The sequence below is a fragment of the Dipteris shenzhenensis genome, chromosome 33 (assembly GCF_047967505.1).
Source record: "Dipteris shenzhenensis isolate YYH24624 ecotype China chromosome 33, Dip_SZ_1.0, whole genome shotgun sequence".
In the NCBI taxonomy this organism is placed as follows: Eukaryota; Viridiplantae; Streptophyta; class Polypodiopsida; order Gleicheniales; family Dipteridaceae; genus Dipteris; species Dipteris shenzhenensis.
In genome coordinates this window covers 38,357,097-38,365,318 of record NC_141628.1, presented here as the reverse complement: position 1 = coordinate 38,365,318, position 8,222 = coordinate 38,357,097, and positions in this window count along the sequence as shown.

Here is an 8,222-nt window from a genome sequence, read left to right as displayed (position 1 = left end):
TTATTTCTCTCCTAAAAGACCTCAAAAATAGTAAAATATGGAAACGTGGCTCAGAACTGTCAGTAAGGACTACAGAACTGTCAATTCAAAAAGGAATAAGATAATCTTTTGTCTGACTAACACGATTTTGCATTAAATATCTCCTTAGATTTTTTTTTGTTTACCAAAGATTCCGCATATCTTTTGCCGACGTGTGCAGGCCTTTCATAAAGAATCCATCACTGAACTTGGTGATTGCAAGTTTTCAAAATATTCACATGGATACAGCCACACTTCCACGATTCATGTTACAAAACGACTATGAGATTGAAAAACAAACTTCGCAACCTCAGAAGCACAAAAAATGGCCGATACTAGTGAGTCACTATCTCAGAAGAAGCGATTACACCATCTTCACATCGACTTAGAAGAACAATATGCTCCAGCACAAAAAAGATGAAAGGATACGGTGCTGAATGCTCAACAGCAGGAAAATATGAGAAGAGAAGGGCTTCAACATATTGACTTATGGTGCGATGGAAGCATATATCCAAAATGTCAAGTAAAAAACTCTACACCTCCATTTGTCAATCCCACCACATTACTGAGGTTTGCCGGCGATGGACAAAATGGACTTCTTGGTTATATTTCAGCGCAGTCTGCATTTGCGAAAACGTATAAAATGATGTACCTACAAGAAAAGGGGGCCAAGATGCAGGAGATAGCCATTTGTGCAAAATTCGAGCAGCAGTTGCAGAATAAAATTGAGGAGCATTCAAAGAGTAAAAAAGAGTTGACAAGAGCAAGAAAGAAGAGAACCGTGCTTGGAGACAGACTACGTAGCACGAAGATTAAAAACATTGCAAATTTGAAGGCTGGGACTGGTGGATGCAAGCGATGAATTCAGGAAGCAAGGTTAGATTGAAATTTATCATTTTGTATACTCAAAAAGGCTCTCAAATGACTATATCTATTTCGTCGATTATCGCAAAACAAGAATGGAGGTGCTGAATGATATAGGCATATTGTGTTGTTACTACAGGAAATTATTGGAGCCTGCAAAAGAAAATATGGACCCGAACCTTCTTCCTGTTAAACAAATGACAGGATTGCTTCCTTGCGGTGTAGCAAAAGGTTTGATTGAGGAAAAAAATACAAAACAGTCAAACGCAATGTTGTAGAGGACTTTGTATCCAATAGTCAAGTTGATGGCGCTATAATCCAAGAGGCTCTTGATGTTAGTGGAGTTAGCAGGAAGGGATATAGTTCGATTTTCCATGCGATATCCTCAACTTTGAAAGATCAAAGGATTAAACGAGTTTTACTGCCAAATCCAGCAACTGTGTGGAGGATAAGAGTTCATTTGAATGAAAGTATAGATGAATTTATTGGGCAATATATCCATATTGAAGAAATATTTCATGGTGGTAAAGGAACCACTGTGTTGTAGATCTTCAACAACTTCAAAGAAGAATGGTCGAGTTTTATGGAATAACATTTGAGGAGTGCAAAGGCATTTTGAAATTTGTTATCAAACTGGATGAGTGTGAGGTTGTAAAGGAAAAGAAAATGGAAAGAGTTACTATTACATTGATGAATGGAGCAATTGATACATCATTGACTGAAGCGAGTTCGAAGTATTTTAGTGTGCAGTCAGAGAAACACATTTGGTGGTTAGGCTCGTTCCAGGTATGATCATTTTTTGTTTTATACTTGATTTTGGTCATTGTTTTCAAATCTATTATAGTAAGACTTTTGTTTTCTATAATCTGGCAGGTGAAAGACAGAAGACCATGAAACACTAGATTGGGTGTTTCACCACACGGAAATACCAAGAATAATCAAAAGACAAGTGCAAGGCGAGAATCTCCATGTTGCACGAAAAGGTGATTTTCAAGTAGAGTGGCACATGGCCGGGGATCTTAAAACACTTAAGTGCATGTATAACATTAGTAAAGGAGGCAACTCAAAGTCTCCTTGTCTTTACTGCAAAGAATTAGCTCAAGTAATGGATTTAAAATGGTGGAAGAGAGCACCTAATAGAGATAAAGTTGACCCTGACTTCAAGGCCATTCTGGACATTCCACTATGTAATGTTCACATCTGCACATTGCATGGTCTATGTCAAATTATTGAGAAATTGGTATTTTTATATATTGGATTTGCTTGGAAACTCCGTCCCGAAAAAAATAGAAAGGATGCTCTTCAAGCATTGGAAAAAGTGTTATCCGATATATGTCTGCATGGAGGAGATGTTCAAATCACAAAGGATTTTAAAAAGTCTACCAATGGCAAGGAGGTACCAATCAAGCCCTCTATTGGTGGTGTTAAGGCAAGAAGATTCTTGTCTCGACCCAAACACAGTAAGCAAGTAAGGCAAGGTAGAACAGTTTCAAATATTAATTATGGATTGTGGAAGCAAGTCCATAATGCTGTGAAAGATCATGAGGCAGATGGGGAAGCACGAAATAGGAAGGCAGAGGTGTGGAGGTCTCTTGATCAACTCTTCATGTTCTGTGACAAAGTAACATGGACAAAGAGTGATTACAAGAACTTTGAGGAGGCAATTAAACATTTTGGGAAGTCAATGAAAGACGCGTGGATAGCCTGCAATATAACTCACTACATGGTAAGGTTCTGTCTTCTTCTTTTAATTAAGTGTGATCCTCTTTTTTTTATTACTTACTATGCATTCTTATGTCTTACAACCACCTTCCCTACTTTGTCAAAAAGTATGGATGCCCAGCAATTTGGTCTACCCAAGGCATGGAGAAGTCTCACTACATGGCATGTAATGCATTTTTCAGACACACACAACACTATGGAGGGAGTCAGAAGGCAAATAGTTTGAAGGAAGTCTTCCAATGGTTTTACCGAGGCATACTATAGAGGCTGCATGCTAAAAGAAAAGTTGCTAGCTCCAAAATCAAGCTTGCTTTTCTTCTAGCCCAAAAGCAAAGACGAAGACAAACTCTAGACAATTCAATGGCAGCAGAGAGACATAGACAATGGAGGGAATCGAAGATATTTAGAAACCATAAATGGACAAGTAAACATGAATAGGACTCATTTGTAACTTATTGGTGTTATGTCCACATGTTTTCAAACTCAATCAAACTCAATCATTTGTGGAACAAGTGACTCTTGGTGTTATGCATCAAAAGTATTTCTTTGTGAAACATATGATCTAAACGTAATACAATTTGTTCACAATTTCAATATATTGTTTGTTTAATATTTAACGACACCACTCTATCTAAATGTACAAATCATTTCATCTTCAACTTATTGTTCATTTATGCAAGATCATACCAGATATCAAAGACTTTGTACAAATCAATAATGTTTGTGCTATATTTGATGACTAAATCCTATTTCTCCCAGGGCCTGCCGATCGGAACTCTCTTTTTGATCTTGATTGGAGTCTTTTTCTTCTTTATTGGCTTGATGTCGACTGTTTGCTTATCAATGCTTGCCTCTGTTGCTTGTCTGGGAGGGGTATCCTTTTCTTCAGCTATCTCCACCTGTCCTTCTTCTTGGATTGTGTGGCCTGATGCAATCATGGGTGGCTCTCAAAACCTTATGAGCTTGTGTTTTCCATAGCCCTCCAAACATTTGGGCTCCTTAACACCACATGCTAATGCATAAGAAGTGTAAGACAAAAAGTAAGCGACCCTAGAGGCCTGCTTATTCACATAATCTCCAAATATATCTATGGCAGACAACCTCTCTATCAAAATGATCTTTTCCTTTTGCCATGAAAGATCATGTCCACCTAAAGCCCTGGACAAACATTTTAAGAAGTAAACAATGGCTTCTCCGTTGTTGCTCAACTGCCTATGGTAAATCAAGATCTTAGCACTGCCTAGATCATGAATATAATGAGCTAGGCCTGACATTTTGTGAAACCCAACCGGCCTGCTTCCACTTGATCTCTGGAGGAATGTGTCATCCTCAATTTGTAGCTGCCACATATCAAAAGATTGGAGTGAGCCTAATACACAACCTACAAAACAAAGTTAAGCAGAAGACAAAGTATTTGATTTGAAGTACCTTCTCATTTTCATCAGCAACAAGCAGTTCATCTTTCCAAAGATTTATTCCTCTCCCCTCTTGTCCAGCCTCTTCTTTAGGCTTTTCTGTGTATAGTGCTGAGAGATTCATAGCTTCCTGTGTGAGCTGGAAGGCAGCTTCATCTGGCTCTTGGAACTTTTCAGGCTCCTTGAAACAAAAAGTAAGGGCCTCTGCAGGATCAAAAATTGTTTCCAAAGCCAGTAGTGAATGGGTCATCCTCTATGCCAACCTCCTTGTCAAGCCTTGAAGCCTAGGCAATAAGGAAAATGGCATAGTCCTCCCTCAAATTGAACATACACTCTATATCATGGAGGAAAACATAATCTTTTCCACCAATCAAGACACCTGGAAGCATGGGCACTGCATGGTTTCTCCTTTGAACATCAAAATCTTCAATTGGCTCTGCTCCCCTCAGAGTTTTTGTCCTCAGTTGAACAAGGTCAAAAGCAACCACTTGCAACCCCTCATCCTGAAGGTTGATATCTTCTTCTTGCTCTGCCATTTCTGTTACCAAAGAAACATCCTCTTTTTCCTCTGCTTCAGATGTGTCTTCTTCTTCAGTCTCCTGCCCTTGTTCATCCAAAGACTCCTGACTGAAGACAATGTACATAAGGAATGCCATGGTTTCCTCAAGCACTCTGCACTTTCTGGTGTGCAAGTTACAGTTGAATTTATATTGATCAGGCAGGCTGTCAAATCTTCTGTTCACATGGTACCTCAGCCTGTCAATGGAGACAATATGATTTATATGCACAAAAACCTTTTCTCCTTCCACAATTCTTCCTGCCTCTGTCAGTTCTTTGAAGGTATCCCAATAATCTGAAAGGAAATCTTTGTGATGCTCCAGTACAGAGCTCATTGTGAACTCCATGTTGAAAATACTGCAGTATATGTGGAAGTTACTCTGAGCTTTGCATTTGTGAAGAAACTCAAATAGGAGCAAATCTAGAGACTTGTCCTCTTCTGGTTCCTTTTGTTTTGTGATGGAAGAATCAACATTCTGCTCCAGTCTCTTCTTTTTGCCTGTTCAAAAACTTATATACTTTGAATTCTATATGCTGACATATGCAATCAGTGAATGCATAGGATATCACCAGATAATTCCTTCATGAGCTCTCATGACTCACCTGGTGATTGCTGTGGTCTAATAATAGCAGCAGAAAAGTCCAGCTTCCTCTTGAAAGGTGGGGCTTGGGAGTCAATTGTTCCAAAGCAAAAACATTTCTCATCATCAAGGAAGAATTCCACATGGCTAAAGATAGCAAAACAATGAGGTAGAAGTGAGAACCAAATCAGACACAAGAATTTGCAGTAAAATGCGATGGGGGACCATTTGGAAAATATAAAGCACTCTCCTCGCATTTTGTTGCAAATTCTCCAGTTCTGTTCATATGCATGTCAAATCAAACACTAGGTTCATCTCATTGATTCCTGGACAGTATGATTTGATATGCAAGAGAAAGGCTGGAGCTGAGTGAAACTTTTCATGAGGAATGTGTCAACAACAATAATTTGCAGCAAAATGCGATATGGGCTATTTAGAGATGTATAAACCACTCTCCTCGCATTTTGTTGCAAATTTCTAGGTTCTATTCATATCCATCTCCAATCAAATTCCTGGGTGATTTACCACATTCTTGGACAGTATCAATTGAATATGTAACAAGAAGGGTGGAGCTGAGTGAAGACATTTGGACATCAAAAATCCAATGGATGGAAGAAATATATGTAAAAAAACATTGAAAACAATCTAGAATTCTGACCTTTTTTTCCTTTTCCATGCTGTTGGAGTTGCACTGGTGAATCTCCTGCTCTTTCACTAGCTTGAACTCTGCACTCTAGGTAACCTGGAAATCTAGCAGTGGTAGTAGTCTTCAGGCAGGTTGCAGTCTGGATGGAGTGTGCTGGGTAGGAAAGGATCAGAGAGAGAAGGAAATGGAAGATGCGAGGGTCCTGGCAGGGATGAAAGATTGGGAGGCAGGGGAGGGAAGAGTGGTTATGGAATTGATTATGAAATCATGAATGGCACAAGTTCCAAGGCATAAAGTGTACCTTTCACACGTGCCAAATTTCAAACTCCAAGAGATCTGGGTCCCATCCACATGTGTGAAAAATGACTACATTCCACACGTGTGGGATTTAGAAGATGCCTTATTTGTATTTTGCACTTATTTGTGGTATCCTGTTTCAGCCCTCTTGCCCTCCAGTCTCTACTCTCTTGCCTCCCTACCTCCATACTTTGCAACATCAGCATCCTGACTAGCAGCACAGGTTCATCCCCAGCACAGGGTACTCATCAGCAGCACAGCACATCCACAGATAGATTTCAGGTCAGTAATAATGGGTTCTTCCCTCAGTCTCTGCAATCTTCTTGCCTACCATAGAAACAATCCATCCTGCATGGAAATGCATAGACTCAGTCCATATTTTATTTAGTTGTCAAGACAGAGAAATCACTGTAGGAATGCAGATCTTCAAGTGTGATATTTGCATGTGAGGGTAAAACTGTACTTATGGGTTCTTCCTTCAGTCTGTGCACACTTCTTGCCTTCCATAGACTCAATCCATCCTGCATGGACATGCAAACACCTTCAAATGACTGAAGGCATATTCTAGCATGCTGCCTCATGAATTTGTAGGAAAATGTGAGGAGAAGGCCTTAGGAATTTCAAACAGTTGAAATCGCGTTTTGTTGCAAATATTGAAATGTTGCTTCATCCACCCCTGTCATTCTGGTTTTGTGACTTCCATAGCTATCCATGGCTGTACTCTTCTTGCATAAACTCCATTCATACTGTATTTAGTTGTAAAGACAGAGAAATCACTATAGGAATGCACCAGCATGTCATTTCAGGAATTTGTAGGAAAACGCGATCTGGACCTGTTAGAAATTTCAAACTCCTCGTATCGCGTTTTATTGCAAATTTTTCTATGTTGCTTCATCCATCCCTGTGATTGCCTTTTTTTTGTCAAAACATGTTCTCCATGTCTGTAATCTCTTTCCATTGCTTTGTATGCAGTTTGTCAGAGTGATGGCAAGAACCAAGCCAACTGCAAGGAAAGCTGGCAAAGGGCCAGGGCTTGCAGCAACAGCAGCTGGGGCAGGTACCAAGAAATTTAGTGTGCCTCCAAAGGGAAGAGCTGCATATGGCAGGAAGGGTAAGCCAATGAGCCTGCTCAAGAAAAAGACCAAGAGATTGAATCATGGTGCAGGTGTGCTAAGGGAGATCAGGAAGCAACAGAAAGCTATAGGCTTTGCAATCCCCAGGGCACCTTTTCAAAGACTAGTGAGAGAAATATGTGATAGTTGGCACCTTGGGTTCAGGTGGAACAGAACTGCCATTCTTTCCTTACAGGAAATGGTAGAGGATTACTTGGAAAAATATTTTGAAGATGCAATGCTAGTAGCAGCCAATGCTCACAGGGTGACTTTGATGGCCAAAGACTTCAACACTTTGTCCAGAGTGAGATGGAGGTATGACAAGCTTGTTCATCCTGTGGAATGGCAGGACATAAAGATGAGAGACATATTGTTAATTCCACCTACAAGGAAGTTGAAGGTAGATAAGGTTAAGGTTGTTGAAGTAACCCACTCAAAGAACACCAGAGGGAAGCAGCAAATAAAAGAAACAAAATCTGTTATAGATGTGGAGACTAGAAAGAGGGACCTGCAGATACATAGAAGGTTGCAGGAGTTGGGCCCTAATATAGTTGTCCATATTGAGGATGAATTTTCAGTGAATGATTTTGACTTGACAAAACCATGCTTGGTAGAATTGGCTCATAAGAATGAGTATTGCTCAGATACTATCATCCTTGCAATGCTCTAGTAAGTGTCTATTATTTTACATTTTTTGCAAACTAATCCTCCTTGTACCTCCTTTATAACCTACCCTAATTATTTTTTGGTCCTATGCAGCATGATGAGAAGCTGGCTTCACCCCTCTGTATAGCATACAGTCCATATTATTGATCCTGCCATTTCTTCTAAGTTAAGAGATGCAAAGGAAACTCCCATCAGTATTTCCAGTTGGTTTAGACACTGCAATTTTGAAGTAATTGATGTTTTGCTACTTCCATACCATAATAGGTATGTGGGTGACTACTTCTTTTAAGATTCTTCTTTAAGATTGAGAACTCTTGTAGCCTTTGATTTCCTAATGCTTTTT